This window comes from Heteronotia binoei, chromosome 3 (genome assembly GCF_032191835.1).
Source record: "Heteronotia binoei isolate CCM8104 ecotype False Entrance Well chromosome 3, APGP_CSIRO_Hbin_v1, whole genome shotgun sequence".
Lineage (NCBI taxonomy): Eukaryota > Metazoa > Chordata > Lepidosauria > Squamata > Gekkonidae > Heteronotia > Heteronotia binoei.
In genome coordinates, this window is record NC_083225.1 from 55,283,554 (window position 1) to 55,310,207 (window position 26,654).

The 26,654-nt window shown below is 49.3% G+C and overlaps 2 protein-coding genes across 4 annotated transcripts in view; one reads left to right on the forward strand and one right to left on the reverse strand.

Moving 5' to 3' along the window:
- Positions 1-26,654, forward strand: part of INPP4A (inositol polyphosphate-4-phosphatase type I A) — a 134,789-nt gene that overhangs the window by 4,974 nt on the left and 103,161 nt on the right. The gene's annotated exons all lie outside the window — the stretch shown is intronic.
- TMEM131 (transmembrane protein 131) overlaps positions 896-26,654 on the reverse strand; it is a 271,084-nt gene continuing 245,325 nt past the window's right edge. Inside the window, exon 42 of the transcript XR_009555179.1 lies at positions 896-910. The gene's annotated coding sequence lies outside the window, so the exon portion shown is untranslated. The remainder of the gene's footprint in view (positions 911-26,654) is intronic.

Here is a 26,654-nt window from a genome sequence, read left to right on the forward strand (position 1 = left end):
TTTCCTGATTATTTGGTAAGATGAATCTGCTCTATGTCCTAAAGGCTGCCTGATAGCCAGATGTTAAAATTTTAATTACTTTCATGATCTCTGTGAATGATTACAGAAAGCAAGATTCTGGTACTAGGTAGAACTATTCTTTGTTTTTGTGGGCTGTCTTAACTGTTTCCGCCCCCCCCCCCCAGCATTTTATAAGTAAAATGATGATGTTGCTGGAATACACAAAACTGCCTGATATCCAGACCATGGCTCTGTCAAGGTCACTGTGATCTGCTGTGACCAGCAGGGGCTTTCCAGGCTTTCAGGTAGATCTTTCAGATCACCTACTATTTGATGCCTGGTTTTGAGCCTAGAGAGCCCCGTGGTGCAGAGTGGTTAAACTGCAGTACTGCATTCCAAGCTCTCTGCTCACGATCCTGGCAGAAGCTGGGTTCAGGTAGCTGTTTCAAGGTTGACTCAGCCTTCCATCCTTCTGAGGTCAGTGAAATGAGTACCCAGACTGCTGAAGGGAAAGTGTAGATTACTGGGGAAGGCAATGGTAAACCACCCCATAAAAAGTCTGCTGTGAAAATGTCATGATGTGATGTCACCCCAGAGTCAGAAACGACTGGTGCTTGCACAGGGGACTACCTTTACCTTGACTTTACTGGGACCTTCTGTAGATGCTTTAACACTGAACCATGACTTCTCCCCACCATGGAAATAAGCTTGCTTAGCTCACCGGGTTGCAGATTTATTTATTTATTTATTTATTGCAGTGTTGTGGTTCAGGTGTTTATAATAAACAGATACTAAAATAACTTTATCAATTTTAAGTGGATAGTACTATATTGGGTGCCATGCGTGTTAAAATAGAGATTTGTGTAGTGTATCATTTTTAAAGACTGTGATGGAACTGCATTTTTAAAACCTTAGAAAGGCTACACAAACAAGTAAAATACTGTGAAAGATTAATTCTTCACAGAGCCCAAGAGCCTTGAGTGACAGGCTACTCTAAGAGATCTGATTGATTAGCATCAGCTGAGCAGAGTACTGGATGCTGGGGAGATTTCATTCAGAATTCAACCCTGACTGAGAGCAGTTTAACACAGGCAGGAGAACTAGGGAAAGTTGGCAAGGACTAGTGGGATGTTAGAGACTCCCATTCAGGCCAAGGAAAGGGGATAGATTTTCTAGAGAGAGAGAGAAGAAAATTCTTTATTCAGTCAAACAGGGAGCTAGCTCTGTAGAGATCCCTAATCTGGTGTGCTTAGAAACTGACTTTGGAGACCTTAAGAGTGAATTAAAAACTCAAGACGAGTACTGGTGTTTCAAGAGAAGGGGTTTGGGTCCTGGAAAGAGTATACCAGCCTTCTGGAAACCGAAAAAGAGAATACTCAAAGAAAGTATACCGAAGTGTTTGGGAAGAACAATGGAACAAAAGACAGTCAACAAAAAGTTCAACTCATTGTGAAAAGCTTAAGAAACTCTCATTATCCTGAAACAGAAAAACTAAAGTCTGTGCATGTACAGGGTCTAACTCAGAAATTTCATCCCCTGATTTCACCTGATCTTTCCCCTCTGTGTTAAATAAAATATTTTTGTTAGTTTTGGATTTCAAAACATCTCAAATGCCATTTAAGTTAAGTTAAAGCAGGCTCATGATCCTTCTCTCAGGTTCATGGGCTAAGCCAACAGCCAGAGTTGTTCAGCAAAGAAGAAGGCATAACTAGGATGACTCAGTAAAGGGAAAGAAAAATGGAGGGAAAGTCTTGCCTCTGAGGGAGGGAAGTGGATTGTCATATTCAGAAACTTTCCAAATATTCGTCATATTAAGAAACTTTCAAAAACTTGTTTTGTCATGCAGGCTCCTCCATATTCATATTGTTTCCAGATTTCGTGCAAAAGAGTAAAATGGCTAAAGCAAAACAACTCCAAGGCAAGCAACAGAGTGATGAAGGCAGGCTTTTAAAATTTTCAGTAGTCTTTAACAGCTGCCGTGAGGTTTTTTTTTAAATCATACTTTTGTTGGATATTTGGCAAAAGCAGAACTGTCTTGCTGTTAGATCAAACTCCACTGAAATTACCAGCCAGTAAATAGTGGCATTAGATAAACTAGCCATACAAATAAGGGTAAATGACTTACCTCAGAAAGACAACAATTTTATTGAAAAATGGCTCCCTTTTTAAATTATATTAATTTAGAAGCAGAATTTGAACGATGTATACCAAAAAAATACATTAACTTTTCGTATTATTGAAACTTTTTAAATTTAAAAATATAATATTGAACAGTAAAACACAACTTATCTGAAATATGGACGGTAAATGCATAATAATGAACAAATATAAGACTGTAAGAGTGCTCTTATTAATATTAATATTGTTTTGTGTATATTCAATGTATTTATTTGTTTTGATGTTTATGATGTTTGTAAATGTTTTTTTTTAAAAATTAATAAAAATTTAAGTATAAAAAAAAATTTACCAGCCAGTAGCATATAGAAAGCTTAAGGGGATCGTCTCTGCCTGCTATTTGTCTATCAAAACCAAGTACCTGAAGGTAGAGGTGCCTTTAGGTATCTGCACAGTATTGTGTTTTGAGTAGGTAAAGTCTCAGATGCAGTTTGGCTGAGCTGGTAGGGGATGGCATGGAATATTGATAGTTACTCCAGTTTTTCAGTGAGCAAAACTGTCAATTTGCAGTCCAGCTTCTGTGGGGTTAAGGGAAGTTTTTGGCTGGAATTAAAAACTTACAGGGACCCTAAGGACAGAAAGAAGAAACTTTGCGCCATTTTGAGGAGGGAGGTCTTGGGAAGTATATCAGAGGTCCCCAGTGTGGTGCCCAAGAATGGAGGGCACCTGTCAACACCATTCTTGGTGTCTGTGAACTGTTTTTAGAGGGTGGGGGCCAGGTGGGCATTTTTCCAAGCTGGTCTTCTGTTTTACCATGGGAGATTGGCTATGCAGTTTAACAGCAGTTGCCATCCCAGCAGAAATACCTTTACTGCGTGACTGAAGATGAGCAAGAAAATATTTTGAAATATGTTCATTTAAAAAGGCATTTTGTTAAGCAGAGCTTCTGCCTGAAATGCTGAAGTTAGTGTTCAGTTTATGCATAACCTCACTCCTTGACATCTTGTGGCTGGCTCTACCTCCTGCTGCAGAATTCCAAAGGTATCTACAGGCTCAAAAAGGTCAGGGACCCCTGAACTATGTGGTACTGCAGTTCTTTCAGGGTATGTTGCCTGAAGCAATTGGACATATTATTGTGGACTCAACCTGAGCTAATTCATAATCCTGGCTAATAGCTGCTGGTAAATCTATCCTCCATGAAAAATCCTTCAGCAGGAGTCGGACCATTTGTTGCCATCATCAGATCTTGTAGAACTTCCTTTTGGCCATGCAGATAGGTTCATCTGCGCCAACCAATTTAACTGAGTGATCCAGAATTCTTATATAAGAGGGAAATCAATCAATTTTAGATTGTGTGGGAGAACCATCCTAGAAACTGTGAAGCATGATATCTTTGTTTTTATAGCAGTAATAGCTATTGAAGTAAGATGTGGAACAATCATAAAAATGACAGGTCTTGGATATGAGGGTGATCTGACTGTGACATCTGTCACCTCATTGATTGCCAGGGTAGATTTGGCTGTGCCCTCCCTCACTGCTTCATGTGTATCCCTCCTGAAGCTGCATGCTTGGTGGAAGAGGACAACCATCCCAGTTAGGAGTGCACTGTTCTTTTGTCAAGGGTACACCATAGCTGCTCCAAACCTCCAAATAAGTTCAAATCATAAAAATTACAAGTCTCCACAGATTCCTGAATGGCTCTGCCATGGGATCTCAAATAGATTCCACTCCATAATATGAGAGAACTTTGGCTTACACAAATTAATTGGTAGGGCAGATAAAGGCAGTATGTCTTCACGCAGTACACAATTGATATTTGGAATTTACTGGGCAAGATGTAGTTATGGTTGGCTTTGATAGTTTTAAAGGGATTTAGGCAAATTCGTGGAACATAGGTTCATCAGTGACTAGTAAACATGCCTGCTAAATAGAACCTCCTTTTTTCAGAGGGAGTATTCCTCTGAAGAAGCAGCCCCATGGCAGTGTGGTAAAGCTGTAGTACTGCAGTCTGAGCTCTCTGCTCATAACCTGAGTTTGATCCCGGCGGAAGCTGGGTTCAAGTAGCCGGCTCAAGGTTGACTCTGCCTTCCATCCTCCCGAGGTTGGTAAAATGAGTAGCCAGCTTGCTGGGGGGTGAGGGAAGTGTAGATTACTGGGGAAGGCAATGGCAAACCACCCCCTAAAAAAGTCTGCCGTGAAAACGTTGTGATGCGACATCACTCCAGAGTCGGAAATGACGTGCTTGCACAGGGGACTATCTTTACCTTTTTATTCCTTTGAAGAGATGTTGCTAGAGGGAAAACTGCAAGGGAAAGCTGTTGCCTTCATCCCCAGTATGTGGATTTTGGAGGAAGCATTCAACTGCCTACTGCAGGAAACAGAATGCTGGACTAGTTGGACCCTTGGTCTGATCTGATGGGGCTGTTGTATCAGGCACACTTTCCATCTACAATTACTCTTCACTCTTTCTGTTCAAATTAGGCTACAGTGAACTACTCCAGCAGTTCTCACATGCATAAAAATATGACCAAAGCTGTGAAATTGGGTAAAATAATTAAATAATTGAGGGTGAGGGCTCATGGAAATCGTATGCCATCTAGTATGTTTTAACCGTTAGCTTGAAATAAGGCATCTTATTTGGCCATTCTGTTGTATGAATAATTTACTTGCTCAGTTATCAAATTTACATGAAATTCCCCCTCTTCCTCCTAGGAAAGTGACTCAATATAAATACATAAGGAGTCTGACTGTTGCCTGACTCATATAGAGAAACTGAGCTAAAAAAGCAAAATTAGCCTTAATCATTTCTCCAAATGAGAAATCCACGTAATCCATTTGATTCTTTCAGAATCTCTGAAGATGATCTGGCCTGTTTTTTGCCCCCTTTAAAGTGTGCTTCCAGTCAGAGATGTGCATGCTGAGTATCTTGAACTGGAATGGCCAGTACTTGCAATAAATGTGTGACAGTCCTCACATGATTTGCAGTTAGTCTAAAGGGATTAGAGTCACCAGGAATGGCACATCCATTGTGGCAATGATAAAGCTAGGTGCCACCAGACCTCTATTCCAGTTTGGCTTTTACCTCTAGAGTCCCCTTCCACTTCTTTTTGGTGCTACTGCTGCTTGGGGAAGCATTGGGCACATAGCTGCAGTGGGGCCCGAGGAGGCCAGGCCACTCCATTCAACCCCACTCCTTCCATCTGTATGGCCCCTCCATACAGGGCCTCCAATCTGCTCCCTTTGCTTACAGCCACTCTGGACAAGTGCAGGATGCTGTGACTGGGCCCCTGCAGCTCCTGTGGCTGCTGATCCTCCCCAGTGCTCATGGCCTAGGAATGGGACTCACTCCTGGGATAACCTCACCATGGCGGCACAGAAGAGCACTGGGAAAGAGAGAGACCCCCCCCCCAAGTGCTGGGGTGCTGAGGCAGGAAGCCCTCCTTGGAACAGAAGCAAGCCCCTGCTAGCTGGATCCTTGGTGGCCAGAGGCAGTGGAGGTCTTCCAATCCAAGGGGGGCAGTTCCTTCTGGGAGGGTGGGAAGGAGGCTTCACTTTTGTCTGGTCAGAGAGACCAGGAGGGAGGGGCTTCAGATTGGCACGGCGGGGGGGGAGAAGCCTACTTTAACAGGATCCCCCTGGAAGGTTTAGTGAGTTAGACAAAGGAGGTGGGGGGGCTGTCACTTTACTTGAGAAGCAGATAAAGTGTTTAGGGTTGAACCAGGTGTCCCCCTGCCCCCCCAAACAAAAATGCTGCTGTGGGTCCCACCAAACATAAAATCCTGGCTATGGCCCTGAGAAGCAACTTTTTTCAGAGACTAGAAAAACAGGTTACTCACCTGTAATTGATGATCTTCGAGTGGTCATCTGTGCAGTCCCACACATGGGTTTTCCTATCAGGACGAACCCTACCTCGGAGATTTTAAATAGCTAGCCTAGGCGTTATTTTTGGCGCGCACTCCCTCCCGCTCTGGGGAGCAGGCATCCACTGCGCATGCCTGTAGCGCGAGGGAGGCGCCCAACCCACTCAGTTTCTTTCCCCGCCGCTGACATAATAGGAGCGCGGATATATAAGACAAGTAGCCAGCAGCGGGGACGGCTGGGCGGGCGTGTGTGACTGCACAGATGACCACTCGAAGATCATCAATTACAGGTGAGTAACCTGTTTATCTTCTTCGTGGTCTCTGTGCAGTCCCACACATCTTTCCAACCGCCGCCCGGGATAGTCCTACCTCGTTGCGCTTTTTCCTCAGACCTCCCTTCCCCCACCCCCACCCCCCCCCCCCCGGGCGTATGGAAGGAAGGGACAGTAAAATAACTTTCAAAAGGTGCTCGCGCTGTAGGGCGAAAATCCCTACATCGGACGGGCATTCGCTTTGCTTGTTCTGTTTGGGAGAATCCCATAAAGTGGACGCCTGTGCGCACTGCCTTCAATTTTGCAAACAGGCGCGAAAAAACAGAGCCGCTAGACTCAGAAGCCACTTAATGGAGTCTGTGCTCCAGCCTGATATGTCGCAATCTTCGTCAGCAAGTAAGTCGCCTCCCCTACTGACTCCCCAAGGGGACGGCGCAAGGTCGGCAGCTTCAGTGGCCATTGCTCCCAGCAAGCATAAGTCCGGCGATGCCGCGAAAGCCGGCGACGGCGCGAGAACGTCAGAACAAACGGCCGCGGCGACTAAACCAAAGGGCGGGAAGCACACTAAGAAACATAAGCATTCCGACCCGAAGGGCCAGAAGGATTCGAGAAAACCGTCCGATCCGAAGGCTCCGCGGAAACCGACAGACCCGAAGGACCCGAAGATTCCGAAGGACTCGAGAAAATCCTCCGAACAACAGAATGAGCCTGAGACGCAATGCGAGCCTTCCACTCCCGGATCCGACACCCAGGAAGTGACCACCCCGGCTACGGAGTCGCCGCACCAGCAGACGGAAGAAGTTATTCCCATTCCGTCCCGATCCCCTTCCCCGCATGGATCCATGCTAGACCCTGCGCTGGAGCCGATTCGAGACCCGCAACAGTGGACTCGACACCACATCAATCCTAGATCGTTCCGCGATATGTCGAATCCCATCCAGCACAAACATGATGCTTACAGGTACTTCGATGCGCATCGGTTCCCAGCCAGGTCTCCCAGCATGGAGAGATATAGGTACCATCATGCGCGTTTCCCGGAGAGATCCCCTAGTAGAGGGAGGGACCGCCATCGCTACAACCCGAGATCTCGGTCCCCATCCATGTCCCCGAGGCGACGCCATTATGCTTCAAGGTCTCCTTCCATCGAATCCCATGCATGCTGCGGATACCATCATTCTCGGTACCGAACCGATTATCACATGAACCCATCCAAGGAAGCGACTCCTGTCCAACGGAGCAAGCAACCACCGAGACAGCCGTCTCCGACTCCTTCCACTTCGACTTCTAAACCTAGGGGTGCGATTCCAGTGGAACCCAAAAGCACGACTCCAACCAGACCGGACCTACCTGAACCCGAACCTGACTCTGATGCTGAATCCGAAGCTCAATCATCGGATTCGATACAGTCCATGTCCCCTGGGTCCCCTGCTTCAGATATCGCCAAGCCCGCGGATTTGTCACCTTCCGAAGGGGCAAAGACATACCTGGACTTGATTGCCAATATGGCCTCTGCACTTAACGTAACTCTGACTTCGGATGCACCCAAGGTGACAGACGTGGTACACGACCTGGTGCACTCAGATTTACCTGCTGGTTCCTTTCTGCCGATGCTGCCGGTACACCTAGAAGCCATCAAAGAAGCTTGGGACAACCCAGCCTCCATTCCCCCGACTTCAAAACGAATCGAATCCCTTTATAGGATCCAAGCACCGGATTCGAAATTTTTATTTAGCCATCCAGCACCGAATTCTCTGATAGTGCATTCATCTTCTAAAACCAAACAGACCCGCCACCCGGTACCCCCTGAGAAGGAAGGCAGGAAGTTAGATACTCTTGGAAGGAAAATGTATTCAATCTCGACGGCAACTGCCAAGATCAACAATTACCTAGCATACTTCGCCGCGTATTCCCACAATATCTCCTCCCAACTGAATACGCTAGTCTCTGCCCTGCCTGAGCCCTCCCAGAAACAAGCCTGCAAGCTACTTCAGGAGCTCAACAGGATTTCAAAGCAACAGATAAACACCATCCGTCACTCTGTGGGGTGCACTTCCAAGGCGATGGCCGCCTCCATTGCCCTAAGGCGACATGCTTGGCTTCGATCCTCTTCGTTGCAGCCTGATCTAAAATTCAAGATAGAAGACCTTCCCTTCGATGGCCAAGGTCTCTTTAATGCCACAACGGACGATATACTGTCCACCGTGGATGACAGCCGCAAACGAGCGAAAAGATTGGGGGTAGCCCAACAGCAACAACAACAACAGAGCTATAAGCCCAGATCATGGAAACCAACCCCCTTCAAACGTTCCAGATCCCCTCGACAATCTGAATACTGGAAACGTAAAGCTCCTCCTCCAAAGCAATCCTTTAACCAGAGACAGCAGAGACCACAACCACCTAAAAAGGCTGCATCTTCATCGAAGCAGTCTCTTTGACTTTCTACCTCTACCACTTCAGCACGTCTCCAGGCTTCTTCCATTTCTCGACAATTGGCAACAAATAACCACAGACAAATGGGTTCTGAACATTATTTTGAGGGGCTACTCCATAGAGTTCCAAGCACCACCAAAAAGACATCATTTTGTTTCCACTCCCCCATCACCTTCCCTTCAGGAAGAAATAGACACCTTAACAGCCAAAGCGGCTATAGAGCCTGTCCCAGTCCAGTATCATCGGACAGGTTTTTATTCCAGGTACTTTCTAGTCCCGAAAAGGGATGGGGGACAGCGCCCGATTCTGGATCTAAGAGCCCTAAACAAATTCATCCGCCACAGAAAATTCAGAATGATCACCTTACAATCGATTCTGCCATTAATCCCCAGAAACTCCTGGATGGCACTGGTAGATTTACAGGACGCATACTTCCACCTGACAATACACCAATGCCACAGGAAGTTTCTGCGTTTCGCCGTTGGCAACAACCACTACCAGTTCCGAGCTCTGCCCTTCGGACTTTCCACGGCACCACGGACATTCACAAAATGTATGGCGGTTATTGCAGCGTACCTCAGGCAACGCGGCGTTGCAACCTACCCATACATAGACGATTGGCTCCTTGTGGGAGCTTCAAGGACACAGTTGATGAAGGACATTTCCATCACACTTGCGCTCCTAGCAAACCTGGGCCTCCAGGTCAATCATCAAAAGTCACACCTTACCCCAACTCAAGACATTCAGTTTATTGGGGCTCGTTTGTGCACCACGGACCACAAGGCGTATCTTCCTGTGGACAGGATATCCTCCATTCAGACGCTGGCCACACAAATAATGCAACAACCCAAACAAGCGGCCTTCAACATTCAGCGCATGTTAGGACTTATGGCAGCCACAACGGCAGTTCTGACACACGCAAGACTACGCATGCGAACCCTACAAATCTGGTTCGTCCGCGCGTTTCGACCCCAACACCAATCTCAAGGAACGGTCCTCACTGTTCCGAGCCACATCCTCCCTTCGCTCGAATGGTGGACAGTTCGAGCTCACCTGCTTGCGGGAATGCCCTTTTTACGGCCAAGTCCATCAGCAGTGGTTACAACAGACGCCTCGAGATGGGGCTGGGGAGCTCATCTCGACGTACTCACGGTCCAGGGGCAATGGACACCGTACGAACAGTCGCTCCACATCAATTGCTTAGAGCTTCTAGCTGTTCACAGAGCGTTAAAATCGTTCCTTCCATCTCTTCAAGGCCTACACGTACAGATCGCCTCAGACAATGTGGCGACGGTTTTTTATATAAACAGGCAAGGAGGGACAGCATCCACCCGCCTTTGCAAAAGAGCAATGCACCTGTGGCATTGGAGTATTGCCCATCAGATTCACCTCACTGCGGTACATCTTCCTGGCATACAGAATGTTCAAGCGGACAGACTGAGCAGATATTCCATCAACGACCACGAGTGGTCACTCCACCGGTCATACCTTCTGCCAGTATTCCGGAAATTCGGAACTCCGTCAATAGATGCGTTTGCTGCACCAGACAATGCACAGTGTGCGATCTTTTTTATGAGAGGTCCGCCCTCACAACAGTCTGCAGGGGATGCCTTCATACAGACGTGGACCGGTCCACTACACTTCCTCTTCCCTCCCTTTCCGTTAATAACACGGTGCATACAGAAAATTCAACTGGACAACACAGATTGCATTCTCGTGACGCCATGGTGGCCACGTCAGCCATGGTTCACAACCCTTCTCCTCCTGTCAGAAAGCACTTACCATCACTTCCCTCTGGCACACAACCTCCTGTCCCAACAGAACGGCAGGGTTCTGCACCACGACCCGAACAGACTTCGCCTGACGGCCTGGAGGATATGTTCTCAGACTTTCCTGAAGGAGTAAGACACGTTCTCCTTAATGCAAGGAAACCGTCAACAAGGAAGTCATATTCCATGAAATGGAAAAGGTTTTCCATCTACGCTACCAAGCATAATTTCAGACCCTCCTCGGCTTCCATGCCTCAAATCTTAGCATATACACTGCATTTGTCAGAAAAGGGCCTTACGTACTCCTCTCTGAAGGTGCACCTGGCAGCAATCTCAGCTTTTCACCCGCATGTACAGGGTCGAACTGTCTTCTCACACCCTGCTGCGAAATCCTTCTTAAAGGGAATCTTACATTTGCACCCACCACTACGGCAAATGTATCCTAGCTGGAGTTTGTCACTAGTGCTTAGCCAACTAGTAAAACCACCTTTTGAACCTATGGCTACGATACCACTTCACCTCCTCTCATGGAAAACGGCTCTTTTAGTTGCACTCACCTCTGCTAAAAGAGCAAGTGATCTCTGCGCGTTCAGAGCGGACTCGCCTTACACCATGTTTCACCATGATAAGGTGGTGTTACGGCCAGATCCCGCTTTCTTACCGAAGGTGGTCTCCGCATTCCATCTGCATAGAACCACTACCTTACCTGCCTTTTTCCAACGGCCTACGGATAAGGGCCAAGAAGCTCTACACTGTCTAGACGTGAGAAGAGCACTCGCCTACTATATAGATCGAACTGCATCGTTCCGCACAGACTCCAGACTTTTCGTGGCCTACGGCCGCCGTCATAAGGGAAAAAAGATATCTACGCAGAGACTATCAAAGTGGTTGGTTGCTGCTATAGAGCTGTGCTACAAGCTCGCGAAGCAACCAGTTACATCTGCCATAAGAGCTCATTCTACAAGAGCTTTGTCAACGTCATCTGCCCTTGCCAGGGGTGTATCCATGGAGGACATTTGCGCTGCTGCCGCTTGGTCTTCCTCCTCGACCTTCGCCACGCACTACGCTTTGGACGTTCGTGCTAGGCGGGATGCATCCTTTGGACAGGCAGTTCTTCGCTCCATCTTTGACTAAGAAGCTGGTCCGGGCTTGGTGAGTAGTTACTTACCTTATAGCCTATAATGTGCTGCCTATGTTGCACTAACCTTTGCACTATTTTTTCCTCCAACTCTAGTGCCAGCACCCACCGCCTTGCAGATCAGCTTATCAGTCACCCATGTGTGGGACTGCACAGAGACCACGAAGAAGATAAACAGGTTACTCACCTGTAATTGATGATCTTCGAGTGGTCATCTGTGCAGTCACACACGCCCGCCCAGCCGTCCCCGCGCTGTAGGGCGAAAATCCCTACATCGGACGGGCATTCGCTTTGCTTGTTCTGTTTGGGAGAATCCCATAAAGTGGACGCCTGTGCGCACTGCCTTCAATTTTGCAAACAGGCGCGAAAAAACAGAGCCGCTAGACTCAGAAGCCACTTAATGGAGTCTGTGCTCCAGCCTGATATGTCGCAATCTTCGTCAGCAAGTAAGTCGCCTCCCCTACTGACTCCCCAAGGGGACGGCGCAAGGTCGGCAGCTTCAGTGGCCATTGCTCCCAGCAAGCATAAGTCCGGCGATGCCGCGAAAGCCGGCGACGGCGCGAGAACGTCAGAACAAACGGCCGCGGCGACTAAACCAAAGGGCGGGAAGCACACTAAGAAACATAAGCATTCCGACCCGAAGGGCCAGAAGGATTCGAGAAAACCGTCCGATCCGAAGGCTCCGCGGAAACCGACAGACCCGAAGGACCCGAAGATTCCGAAGGACTCGAGAAAATCCTCCGAACAACAGAATGAGCCTGAGACGCAATGCGAGCCTTCCACTCCCGGATCCGACACCCAGGAAGTGACCACCCCGGCTACGGAGTCGCCGCACCAGCAGACGGAAGAAGTTATTCCCATTCCGTCCCGATCCCCTTCCCCGCATGGATCCATGCTAGACCCTGCGCTGGAGCCGATTCGAGACCCGCAACAGTGGACTCGACACCACATCAATCCTAGATCGTTCCGCGATATGTCGAATCCCATCCAGCACAAACATGATGCTTACAGGTACTTCGATGCGCATCGGTTCCCAGCCAGGTCTCCCAGCATGGAGAGATATAGGTACCATCATGCGCGTTTCCCGGAGAGATCCCCTAGTAGAGGGAGGGACCGCCATCGCTACAACCCGAGATCTCGGTCCCCATCCATGTCCCCGAGGCGACGCCATTATGCTTCAAGGTCTCCTTCCATCGAATCCCATGCATGCTGCGGATACCATCATTCTCGGTACCGAACCGATTATCACATGAACCCATCCAAGGAAGCGACTCCTGTCCAACGGAGCAAGCAACCACCGAGACAGCCGTCTCCGACTCCTTCCACTTCGACTTCTAAACCTAGGGGTGCGATTCCAGTGGAACCCAAAAGCACGACTCCAACCAGACCGGACCTACCTGAACCCGAACCTGACTCTGATGCTGAATCCGAAGCTCAATCATCGGATTCGATACAGTCCATGTCCCCTGGGTCCCCTGCTTCAGATATCGCCAACCCCGCGGATTTGTCACCTTCCGAAGGGGCAAAGACATACCTGGACTTGATTGCCAATATGGCCTCTGCACTTAACGTAACTCTGACTTCGGATGCACCCAAGGTGACAGACGTGGTACACGACCTGGTGCACTCAGATTTACCTGCTGGTTCCTTTCTGCCGATGCTGCCGGTACACCTAGAAGCCATCAAAGAAGCTTGGGACAACCCAGCCTCCATTCCCCCGACTTCAAAACGAATCGAATCCCTTTATAGGATCCAAGCACCGGATTCGAAATTTTTATTTAGCCATCCAGCACCGAATTCTCTGATAGTGCATTCATCTTCTAAAACCAAACAGACCCGCCACCCGGTACCCCCTGAGAAGGAAGGCAGGAAGTTAGATACTCTTGGAAGGAAAATGTATTCAATCTCGACGGCAACTGCCAAGATCAACAATTACCTAGCATACTTCGCCGCGTATTCCCACAATATCTCCTCCCAACTGAATACGCTAGTCTCTGCCCTGCCTGAGCCCTCCCAGAAACAAGCCTGCAAGCTACTTCAGGAGCTCAACAGGATTTCAAAGCAACAGATAAACACCATCCGTCACTCTGTGGGGTGCACTTCCAAGGCGATGGCCGCCTCCATTGCCCTAAGGCGACATGCTTGGCTTCGATCCTCTTCGTTGCAGCCTGATCTAAAATTCAAGATAGAAGACCTTCCCTTCGATGGCCAAGGTCTCTTTAATGCCACAACGGACGATATACTGTCCACCGTGGATGACAGCCGCAAACGAGCGAAAAGATTGGGGGTAGCCCAACAGCAACAACAACAACAGAGCTATAAGCCCAGATCATGGAAACCAACCCCCTTCAAACGTTCCAGATCCCCTCGACAATCTGAATACTGGAAACGTAAAGCTCCTCCTCCAAAGCAATCCTTTAACCAGAGACAGCAGAGACCACAACCACCTAAAAAGGCTGCATCTTCATCGAAGCAGTCTCTTTGACTTTCTACCTCTACCACTTCAGCACGTCTCCAGGCTTCTTCCATTTCTCGACAATTGGCAACAAATAACCACAGACAAATGGGTTCTGAACATTATTTTGAGGGGCTACTCCATAGAGTTCCAAGCACCACCAAAAAGACATCATTTTGTTTCCACTCCCCCATCACCTTCCCTTCAGGAAGAAATAGACACCTTAACAGCCAAAGCGGCTATAGAGCCTGTCCCAGTCCAGTATCATCGGACAGGTTTTTATTCCAGGTACTTTCTAGTCCCGAAAAGGGATGGGGGACAGCGCCCGATTCTGGATCTAAGAGCCCTAAACAAATTCATCCGCCACAGAAAATTCAGAATGATCACCTTACAATCGATTCTGCCATTAATCCCCAGAAACTCCTGGATGGCACTGGTAGATTTACAGGACGCATACTTCCACCTGACAATACACCAATGCCACAGGAAGTTTCTGCGTTTCGCCGTTGGCAACAACCACTACCAGTTCCGAGCTCTGCCCTTCGGACTTTCCACGGCACCACGGACATTCACAAAATGTATGGCGGTTATTGCAGCGTACCTCAGGCAACGCGGCGTTGCAACCTACCCATACATAGACGATTGGCTCCTTGTGGGAGCTTCAAGGACACAGTTGATGAAGGACATTTCCATCACACTTGCGCTCCTAGCAAACCTGGGCCTCCAGGTCAATCATCAAAAGTCACACCTTACCCCAACTCAAGACATTCAGTTTATTGGGGCTCGTTTGTGCACCACGGACCACAAGGCGTATCTTCCTGTGGACAGGATATCCTCCATTCAGACGCTGGCCACACAAATAATGCAACAACCCAAACAAGCGGCCTTCAACATTCAGCGCATGTTAGGACTTATGGCAGCCACAACGGCAGTTCTGACACACGCAAGACTACGCATGCGAACCCTACAAATCTGGTTCGTCCGCGCGTTTCGACCCCAACACCAATCTCAAGGAACGGTCCTCACTGTTCCGAGCCACATCCTCCCTTCGCTCGAATGGTGGACAGTTCGAGCTCACCTGCTTGCGGGAATGCCCTTTTTACGGCCAAGTCCATCAGCAGTGGTTACAACAGACGCCTCGAGATGGGGCTGGGGAGCTCATCTCGACGTACTCACGGTCCAGGGGCAATGGACACCGTACGAACAGTCGCTCCACATCAATTGCTTAGAGCTTCTAGCTGTTCACAGAGCGTTAAAATCGTTCCTTCCATCTCTTCAAGGCCTACACGTACAGATCGCCTCAGACAATGTGGCGACGGTTTTTTATATAAACAGGCAAGGAGGGACAGCATCCACCCGCCTTTGCAAAAGAGCAATGCACCTGTGGCATTGGAGTATTGCCCATCAGATTCACCTCACTGCGGTACATCTTCCTGGCATACAGAATGTTCAAGCGGACAGACTGAGCAGATATTCCATCAACGACCACGAGTGGTCACTCCACCGGTCATACCTTCTGCCAGTATTCCGGAAATTCGGAACTCCGTCAATAGATGCGTTTGCTGCACCAGACAATGCACAGTGTGCGATCTTTTTTATGAGAGGTCCGCCCTCACAACAGTCTGCAGGGGATGCCTTCATACAGACGTGGACCGGTCCACTACACTTCCTCTTCCCTCCCTTTCCGTTAATAACACGGTGCATACAGAAAATTCAACTGGACAACACAGATTGCATTCTCGTGACGCCATGGTGGCCACGTCAGCCATGGTTCACAACCCTTCTCCTCCTGTCAGAAAGCACTTACCATCACTTCCCTCTGGCACACAACCTCCTGTCCCAACAGAACGGCAGGGTTCTGCACCACGACCCGAACAGACTTCGCCTGACGGCCTGGAGGATATGTTCTCAGACTTTCCTGAAGGAGTAAGACACGTTCTCCTTAATGCAAGGAAACCGTCAACAAGGAAGTCATATTCCATGAAATGGAAAAGGTTTTCCATCTACGCTACCAAGCATAATTTCAGACCCTCCTCGGCTTCCATGCCTCAAATCTTAGCATATACACTGCATTTGTCAGAAAAGGGCCTTACGTACTCCTCTCTGAAGGTGCACCTGGCAGCAATCTCAGCTTTTCACCCGCATGTACAGGGTCGAACTGTCTTCTCACACCCTGCTGCGAAATCCTTCTTAAAGGGAATCTTACATTTGCACCCACCACTACGGCAAATGTATCCTAGCTGGAGTTTGTCACTAGTGCTTAGCCAACTAGTAAAACCACCTTTTGAACCTATGGCTACGATACCACTTCACCTCCTCTCATGGAAAACGGCTCTTTTAGTTGCACTCACCTCTGCTAAAAGAGCAAGTGATCTCTGCGCGTTCAGAGCGGACTCGCCTTACACCATGTTTCACCATGATAAGGTGGTGTTACGGCCAGATCCCGCTTTCTTACCGAAGGTGGTCTCCGCATTCCATCTGCATAGAACCACTACCTTACCTGCCTTTTTCCAACGGCCTACGGATAAGGGCCAAGAAGCTCTACACTGTCTAGACGTGAGAAGAGCACTCGCCTACTATATAGATCGAACTGCATCGTTCCGCACAGACTCCAGACTTTTCGTGGCCTACGGCCGCCGTCATAAGGGAAAAAAGATATCTACGCAGAGACTATCAAAGTGGTTGGTTGCTGCTATAGAGCTGTGCTACAAGCTCGCGAAGCAACCAGTTCCATCTGCCATAAGAGCTCATTCTACAAGAGCTTTGTCAACGTCATCTGCCCTTGCCAGGGGTGTATCCATGGAGGACATTTGCGCTGCTGCCGCTTGGTCTTCCTCCTCGACCTTCGCCACGCACTACGCTTTGGACGTTCGTGCTAGGCGGGATGCATCCTTTGGACAGGCAGTTCTTCGCTCCATCTTTGACTAAGAAGCTGGTCCGGGCTTGGTGAGTAGTTACTTACCTTATAGCCTATAATGTGCTGCCTATGTTGCACTAACCTTTGCACTATTTTTTCCTCCAACTCTAGTGCCAGCACCCACCGCCTTGCAGATCAGCTTATCAGTCACCCATGTGTGGGACTGCACAGAGACCACGAAGAAGATAAACAGGTTACTCACCTGTAATTGATGATCTTCGAGTGGTCATCTGTGCAGTCACACACGCCCGCCCAGCCGTCCCCGCGCTGTAGGGCGAAAATCCCTACATCGGACGGGCATTCGCTTTGCTTGTTCTGTTTGGGAGAATCCCATAAAGTGGACGCCTGTGCGCACTGCCTTCAATTTTGCAAACAGGCGCGAAAAAACAGAGCCGCTAGACTCAGAAGCCACTTAATGGAGTCTGTGCTCCAGCCTGATATGTCGCAATCTTCGTCAGCAAGTAAGTCGCCTCCCCTACTGACTCCCCAAGGGGACGGCGCAAGGTCGGCAGCTTCAGTGGCCATTGCTCCCAGCAAGCATAAGTCCGGCGATGCCGCGAAAGCCGGCGACGGCGCGAGAACGTCAGAACAAACGGCCGCGGCGACTAAACCAAAGGGCGGGAAGCACACTAAGAAACATAAGCATTCCGACCCGAAGGGCCAGAAGGATTCGAGAAAACCGTCCGATCCGAAGGCTCCGCGGAAACCGACAGACCCGAAGGACCCGAAGATTCCGAAGGACTCGAGAAAATCCTCCGAACAACAGAATGAGCCTGAGACGCAATGCGAGCCTTCCACTCCCGGATCCGACACCCAGGAAGTGACCACCCCGGCTACGGAGTCGCCGCACCAGCAGACGGAAGAAGTTATTCCCATTCCGTCCCGATCCCCTTCCCCGCATGGATCCATGCTAGACCCTGCGCTGGAGCCGATTCGAGACCCGCAACAGTGGACTCGACACCACATCAATCCTAGATCGTTCCGCGATATGTCGAATCCCATCCAGCACAAACATGATGCTTACAGGTACTTCGATGCGCATCGGTTCCCAGCCAGGTCTCCCAGCATGGAGAGATATAGGTACCATCATGCGCGTTTCCCGGAGAGATCCCCTAGTAGAGGGAGGGACCGCCATCGCTACAACCCGAGATCTCGGTCCCCATCCATGTCCCCGAGGCGACGCCATTATGCTTCAAGGTCTCCTTCCATCGAATCCCATGCATGCTGCGGATACCATCATTCTCGGTACCGAACCGATTATCACATGAACCCATCCAAGGAAGCGACTCCTGTCCAACGGAGCAAGCAACCACCGAGACAGCCGTCTCCGACTCCTTCCACTTCGACTTCTAAACCTAGGGGTGCGATTCCAGTGGAACCCAAAAGCACGACTCCAACCAGACCGGACCTACCTGAACCCGAACCTGACTCTGATGCTGAATCCGAAGCTCAATCATCGGATTCGATACAGTCCATGTCCCCTGGGTCCCCTGCTTCAGATATCGCCAACCCCGCGGATTTGTCACCTTCCGAAGGGGCAAAGACATACCTGGACTTGATTGCCAATATGGCCTCTGCACTTAACGTAACTCTGACTTCGGATGCACCCAAGGTGACAGACGTGGTACACGACCTGGTGCACTCAGATTTACCTGCTGGTTCCTTTCTGCCGATGCTGCCGGTACACCTAGAAGCCATCAAAGAAGCTTGGGACAACCCAGCCTCCATTCCCCCGACTTCAAAACGAATCGAATCCCTTTATAGGATCCAAGCACCGGATTCGAAATTTTTATTTAGCCATCCAGCACCGAATTCTCTGATAGTGCATTCATCTTCTAAAACCAAACAGACCCGCCACCCGGTACCCCCTGAGAAGGAAGGCAGGAAGTTAGATACTCTTGGAAGGAAAATGTATTCAATCTCGACGGCAACTGCCAAGATCAACAATTACCTAGCATACTTCGCCGCGTATTCCCACAATATCTCCTCCCAACTGAATACGCTAGTCTCTGCCCTGCCTGAGCCCTCCCAGAAACAAGCCTGCAAGCTACTTCAGGAGCTCAACAGGATTTCAAAGCAACAGATAAACACCATCCGTCACTCTGTGGGGTGCACTTCCAAGGCGATGGCCGCCTCCATTGCCCTAAGGCGACATGCTTGGCTTCGATCCTCTTCGTTGCAGCCTGATCTAAAATTCAAGATAGAAGACCTTCCCTTCGATGGCCAAGGTCTCTTTAATGCCACAACGGACGATATACTGTCCACCGTGGATGACAGCCGCAAACGAGCGAAAAGATTGGGGGTAGCCCAACAGCAACAACAACAACAGAGCTATAAGCCCAGATCATGGAAACCAACCCCCTTCAAACGTTCCAGATCCCCTCGACAATCTGAATACTGGAAACGTAAAGCTCCTCCTCCAAAGCAATCCTTTAACCAGAGACAGCAGAGACCACAACCACCTAAAAAGGCTGCATCTTCATCGAAGCAGTCTCTTTGACTTTCTACCTCTACCACTTCAGCACGTCTCCAGGCTTCTTCCATTTCTCGACAATTGGCAACAAATAACCACAGACAAATGGGTTCTGAACATTATTTTGAGGGGCTACTCCATAGAGTTCCAAGCACCACCAAAAAGACATCATTTTGTTTCCACTCCCCCATCACCTTCCCTTCAGGAAGAAATAGACACCTTAACAGCCAAAGCGGCTATAGAGCCTGTCCCAGTCCAGTATCATCGGACAGGTTTTTATTCCAGGTACTTTCTAGTCCCGAAAAGGGATGGGGGACAGCGCCCGATTCTGGATCTAAGAGCCCTAAACAAATTCATCCGCCACAGAAAATTCAGAATGATCACCTTACAATCGATTCTGCCATTAATCCCCAGAAACTCCTGGATGGCACTGGTAGATTTACAGGACGCATACTTCCACCTGACAATACACCAATGCCACAGGAAGTTTCTGCGTTTCGCCGTTGGCAACAACCACTACCAGTTCCGAGCTCTGCCCTTCGGACTTTCCACGGCACCACGGACATTCACAAAATGTATGGCGGTTATTGCAGCGTACCTCAGGCAACGCGGCGTTGCAACCTACCCATACATAGACGATTGGCTCCTTGTGGGAGCTTCAAGGACACAGTTGATGAAGGACATTTCCATCACACTTGCGCTCCTAGCAAACCTGGGCCTCCAGGTCAATCATCAAAAGTCACACCTTACCCCAACTCAAGACATTCAGTTTATTGGGGCTCGTTTGTGCACCACGGACCACAAGGCGTATCTTCCTGTGGACAGGATATCCTCCATTCAGACGCTGGCCACACAAATAATGCAACAACCCAAACAAGCGGCCTTCAACATTCAGCGCATGTTAGGACTTATGGCAGCCACAACGGCAGTTCTGACACACGCAAGACTACGCATGCGAACCCTACAAATCTGGTTCGTCCGCGCGTTTCGACCCCAACACCAATCTCAAGGAACGGTCCTCACTGTTCCGAGCCACATCCTCCCTTCGCTCGAATGGTGGACAGTTCGAGCTCACCTGCTTGCGGGAATGCCCTTTTTACGGCCAAGTCCATCAGCAGTGGTTACAACAGACGCCTCGAGATGGGGCTGGGGAGCTCATCTCGACGTACTCACGGTCCAGGGGCAATGGACACCGTACGAACAGTCGCTCCACATCAATTGCTTAGAGCTTCTAGCTGTTCACAGAGCGTTAAAATCGTTCCTTCCATCTCTTCAAGGCCTACACGTACAGATCGCCTCAGACAATGTGGCGACGGTTTTTTATATAAACAGGCAAGGAGGGACAGCATCCACCCGCCTTTGCAAAAGAGCAATGCACCTGTGGCATTGGAGTATTGCCCATCAGATTCACCTCACTGCGGTACATCTTCCTGGCATACAGAATGTTCAAGCGGACAGACTGAGCAGATATTCCATCAACGACCACGAGTGGTCACTCCACCGGTCATACCTTCTGCCAGTATTCCGGAAATTCGGAACTCCGTCAATAGATGCGTTTGCTGCACCAGACAATGCACAGTGTGCGATCTTTTTTATGAGAGGTCCGCCCTCACAACAGTCTGCAGGGGATGCCTTCATACAGACGTGGACCGGTCCACTACACTTCCTCTTCCCTCCCTTTCCGTTAATAACACGGTGCATACAGAAAATTCAACTGGACAACACAGATTGCATTCTCGTGACGCCATGGTGGCCACGTCAGCCATGGTTCACAACCCTTCTCCTCCTGTCAGAAAGCACTTACCATCACTTCCCTCTGGCACACAACCTCCTGTCCCAACAGAACGGCAGGGTTCTGCACCACGACCCGAACAGACTTCGCCTGACGGCCTGGAGGATATGTTCTCAGACTTTCCTGAAGGAGTAAGACACGTTCTCCTTAATGCAAGGAAACCGTCAACAAGGAAGTCATATTCCATGAAATGGAAAAGGTTTTCCATCTACGCTACCAAGCATAATTTCAGACCCTCCTCGGCTTCCATGCCTCAAATCTTAGCATATACACTGCATTTGTCAGAAAAGGGCCTTACGTACTCCTCTCTGAAGGTGCACCTGGCAGCAATCTCAGCTTTTCACCCGCATGTACAGGGTCGAACTGTCTTCTCACACCCTGCTGCGAAATCCTTCTTAAAGGGAATCTTACATTTGCACCCACCACTACGGCAAATGTATCCTAGCTGGAGTTTGTCACTAGTGCTTAGCCAACTAGTAAAACCACCTTTTGAACCTATGGCTACGATACCACTTCACCTCCTCTCATGGAAAACGGCTCTTTTAGTTGCACTCACCTCTGCTAAAAGAGCAAGTGATCTCTGCGCGTTCAGAGCGGACTCGCCTTACACCATGTTTCACCATGATAAGGTGGTGTTACGGCCAGATCCCGCTTTCTTACCGAAGGTGGTCTCCGCATTCCATCTGCATAGAACCACTACCTTACCTGCCTTTTTCCAACGGCCTACGGATAAGGGCCAAGAAGCTCTACACTGTCTAGACGTGAGAAGAGCACTCGCCTACTATATAGATCGAACTGCATCGTTCCGCACAGACTCCAGACTTTTCGTGGCCTACGGCCGCCGTCATAAGGGAAAAAAGATATCTACGCAGAGACTATCAAAGTGGTTGGTTGCTGCTATAGAGCTGTGCTACAAGCTCGCGAAGCAACCAGTTCCATCTGCAATAAGAGCTCATTCTACAAGAGCTTTGTCAACGTCATCTGCCCTTGCCAGGGGTGTATCCATGGAGGACATTTGCGCTGCTGCCGCTTGGTCTTCCTCCTCGACCTTCGCCACGCACTACGCTTTGGACGTAGTGCGTGGCGAAGGTCGAGGAGGAAGACCAAGCTGGCACTAGAGTTGGAGGAAAAAATAGTGCAAAGGTTAGTGCAACATAGGCAGCACATTATAGGCTATAAGGTAAGTAACTACTCACGAAGCCCGGACCAGCTTCTTAGTCAAAGATGGAGCGAAGAACTGCCTGTCCAAAGGATGCATCCCGCCTAGCACGAACGTCCAAAGCGTAGTGCGTGGCGAAGGTCGAGGAGGAAGACCAAGCGGCAGCAGCGCAAATGTCCTCCATGGATACACCCCTGGCAAGGGCAGATGACGTTGACAAAGCTCTTGTAGAATGAGCTCTTATGGCAGATGGAACTGGTTGCTTCGCGAGCTTGTAGCACAGCTCTATAGCAGCAACCAACCACTTTGATAGTCTCTGCGTAGATATCTTTTTTCCCTTATGACGGCGGCCGTAGGCCACGAAAAGTCTGGAGTCTGTGCGGAACGATGCAGTTCGATCTATATAGTAGGCGAGTGCTCTTCTCACGTCTAGACAGTGTAGAGCTTCTTGGCCCTTATCCGTAGGCCGTTGGAAAAAGGCAGGTAAGGTAGTGGTTCTATGCAGATGGAATGCGGAGACCACCTTCGGTAAGAAAGCGGGATCTGGCCGTAACACCACCTTATCATGGTGAAACATGGTGTAAGGCGAGTCCGCTCTGAACGCGCAGAGATCACTTGCTCTTTTAGCAGAGGTGAGTGTAACTAAAAGAGCCGTTTTCCATGAGAGGAGGTGAAGTGGTATCGTAGCCATAGGTTCAAAAGGTGGTTTTACTAGTTGGCTAAGCACTAGTGACAAACTCCAGCTAGGATACATTTGCCGTAGTGGTGGGTGCAAATGTAAGATTCCCTTTAAGAAGGATTTCGCAGCAGGGTGTGAGAAGACAGTTCGACCCTGTACATGCGGGTGAAAAGCTGAGATTGCTGCCAGGTGCACCTTCAGAGAGGAGTACGTAAGGCCCTTTTCTGACAAATGCAGTGTATATGCTAAGATTTGAGGCATGGAAGCCGAGGAGGGTCTGAAATTATGCTTGGTAGCGTAGATGGAAAACCTTTTCCATTTCATGGAATATGACTTCCTTGTTGACGGTTTCCTTGCATTAAGGAGAACGTGTCTTACTCCTTCAGGAAAGTCTGAGAACATATCCTCCAGGCCGTCAGGCGAAGTCTGTTCGGGTCGTGGTGCAGAACCCTGCCGTTCTGTTGGGACAGGAGGTTGTGTGCCAGAGGGAAGTGATGGTAAGTGCTTTCTGACAGGAGGAGAAGGGTTGTGAACCATGGCTGACGTGGCCACCATGGCGTCACGAGAATGCAATCTGTGTTGTCCAGTTGAATTTTCTGTATGCACCGTGTTATTAACGGAAAGGGAGGGAAGAGGAAGTGTAGTGGACCGGTCCACGTCTGTATGAAGGCATCCCCTGCAGACTGTTGTGAGGGCGGACCTCTCATAAAAAAGATCGCACACTGTGCATTGTCTGGTGCAGCAAACGCATCTATTGACGGAGTTCCGAATTTCCGGAATACTGGCAGAAGGTATGACCGGTGGAGTGACCACTCGTGGTCGTTGATGGAATATCTGCTCAGTCTGTCCGCTTGAACATTCTGTATGCCAGGAAGATGTACCGCAGTGAGGTGAATCTGATGGGCAATACTCCAATGCCACAGGTGCATTGCTCTTTTGCAAAGGCGGGTGGATGCTGTCCCTCCTTGCCTGTTTATATAAAAAACCGTCGCCACATTGTCTGAGGCGATCTGTACGTGTAGGCCTTGAAGAGATGGAAGGAACGATTTTAACGCTCTGTGAACAGCTAGAAGCTCTAAGCAATTGATGTGGAGCGACTGTTCGTACGGTGTCCATTGCCCCTGGACCGTGAGTACGTCGAGATGAGCTCCCCAGCCCCATCTCGAGGCGTCTGTTGTAACCACTGCTGATGGACTTGGCCGTAAAAAGGGCATTCCCGCAAGCAGGTGAGCTCGAACTGTCCACCATTCGAGCGAAGGGAGGATGTGGCTCGGAACAGTGAGGACCGTTCCTTGAGATTGGTGTTGGGGTCGAAACGCGCGGACGAACCAGATTTGTAGGGTTCGCATGCGTAGTCTTGCGTGTGTCAGAACTGCCGTTGTGGCTGCCATAAGTCCTAACATGCGCTGAATGTTGAAGGCCGCTTGTTTGGGTTGTTGCATTATTTGTGTGGCCAGCGTCTGAATGGAGGATATCCTGTCCACAGGAAGATACGCCTTGTGGTCCGTGGTGCACAAACGAGCCCCAATAAACTGAATGTCTTGAGTTGGGGTAAGGTGTGACTTTTGATGATTGACCTGGAGGCCCAGGTTTGCTAGGAGCGCAAGTGTGATGGAAATGTCCTTCATCAACTGTGTCCTTGAAGCTCCCACAAGGAGCCAATCGTCTATGTATGGGTAGGTTGCAACGCCGCGTTGCCTGAGGTACGCTGCAATAACCGCCATACATTTTGTGAATGTCCGTGGTGCCGTGGAAAGTCCGAAGGGCAGAGCTCGGAACTGGTAGTGGTTGTTGCCAACGGCGAAACGCAGAAACTTCCTGTGGCATTGGTGTATTGTCAGGTGGAAGTATGCGTCCTGTAAATCTACCAGTGCCATCCAGGAGTTTCTGGGGATTAATGGCAGAATCGATTGTAAGGTGATCATTCTGAATTTTCTGTGGCGGATGAATTTGTTTAGGGCTCTTAGATCCAGAATCGGGCGCTGTCCCCCATCCCTTTTCGGGACTAGAAAGTACCTGGAATAAAAACCTGTCCGATGATACTGGACTGGGACAGGCTCTATAGCCGCTTTGGCTGTTAAGGTGTCTATTTCTTCCTGAAGGGAAGGTGATGGGGGAGTGGAAACAAAATGATGTCTTTTTGGTGGTGCTTGGAACTCTATGGAGTAGCCCCTCAAAATAATGTTCAGAACCCATTTGTCTGTGGTTATTTGTTGCCAATTGTCGAGAAATGGAAGAAGCCTGGAGACGTGCTGAAGTGGTAGAGGTAGAAAGTCAAAGAGACTGCTTCGATGAAGATGCAGCCTTTTTAGGTGGTTGTGGTCTCTGCTGTCTCTGGTTAAAGGATTGCTTTGGAGGAGGAGCTTTACGTTTCCAGTATTCAGATTGTCGAGGGGATCTGGAACGTTTGAAGGGGGTTGGTTTCCATGATCTGGGCTTATAGCTCTGTTGTTGTTGTTGCTGTTGGGCTACCCCCAATCTTTTCGCTCGTTTGCGGCTGTCATCCACGGTGGACAGTATATCGTCCGTTGTGGCATTAAAGAGACCTTGGCCATCGAAGGGAAGGTCTTCTATCTTGAATTTTAGATCAGGCTGCAACGAAGAGGATCGAAGCCAAGCATGTCGCCTTAGGGCAATGGAGGCGGCCATCGCCTTGGAAGTGCACCCCACAGAGTGACGGATGGTGTTTATCTGTTGCTTTGAAATCCTGTTGAGCTCCTGAAGTAGCTTGCAGGCTTGTTTCTGGGAGGGCTCAGGCAGGGCAGAGACTAGCGTATTCAGTTGGGAGGAGATATTGTGGGAATACGCGGCGAAGTATGCTAGGTAATTGTTGATCTTGGCAGTGCCGTCGAGATTGAATACATTTTCCTTCCAAGAGTATCTAACTTCCTGCCTTCCTTCTCAGGGGGTACCGGGTGGCGGGTCTGTTTGGTTTTAGAAGATGAATGCACTATCAGAGAATTCGGTGCTGGATGGCTAAATAAAAATTTCGAATCCGGTGCTTGGATCCTATAAAGGGATTCGATTCGTTTTGAAGTCGGGGGAATGGAGGCTGGGTTGTCCCAAGCTTCTTTGATGGCTTCTAGGTGTACCGGCAGCATCGGCAGAAAGGAACCAGCAGGTAAATCTGAGTGCACCAGGTCGTGTACCACGTCTGTCACCTTGGGTGCATCCGAAGTCAGAGTTACGTTAAGTGCAGAGGCCATATTGGCAATCAAGTCCAGGTATGTCTTTGCCCCTTCGGAAGGTGACAAATCCGCGGGCTTGGCGATATCTGAAGCAGGGGACCCAGGGGACATGGACTGTATCGAATCCGATGATTGAGCTTCGGATTCAGCATCAGAGTCAGGTTCGGGTTCAGGTAGGTCCGGTCTGGTTGGAGTCGTGCTTTTGGGTTCCACTGGAATCGCACCCCTAGGTTTAGAAGTCGAAGTGGAAGGAGTCGGAGACGGCTGTCTCGGTGGTTGCTTGCTCCGTTGGACAGGAGTCGCTTCCTTGGATGGGTTCATGTGATAATCGGTTCGGTACCGAGAATGATGGTATCCGCAGCATGCATGGGATTCGATGGAAGGAGACCTTGAAGCATAATGGCGTC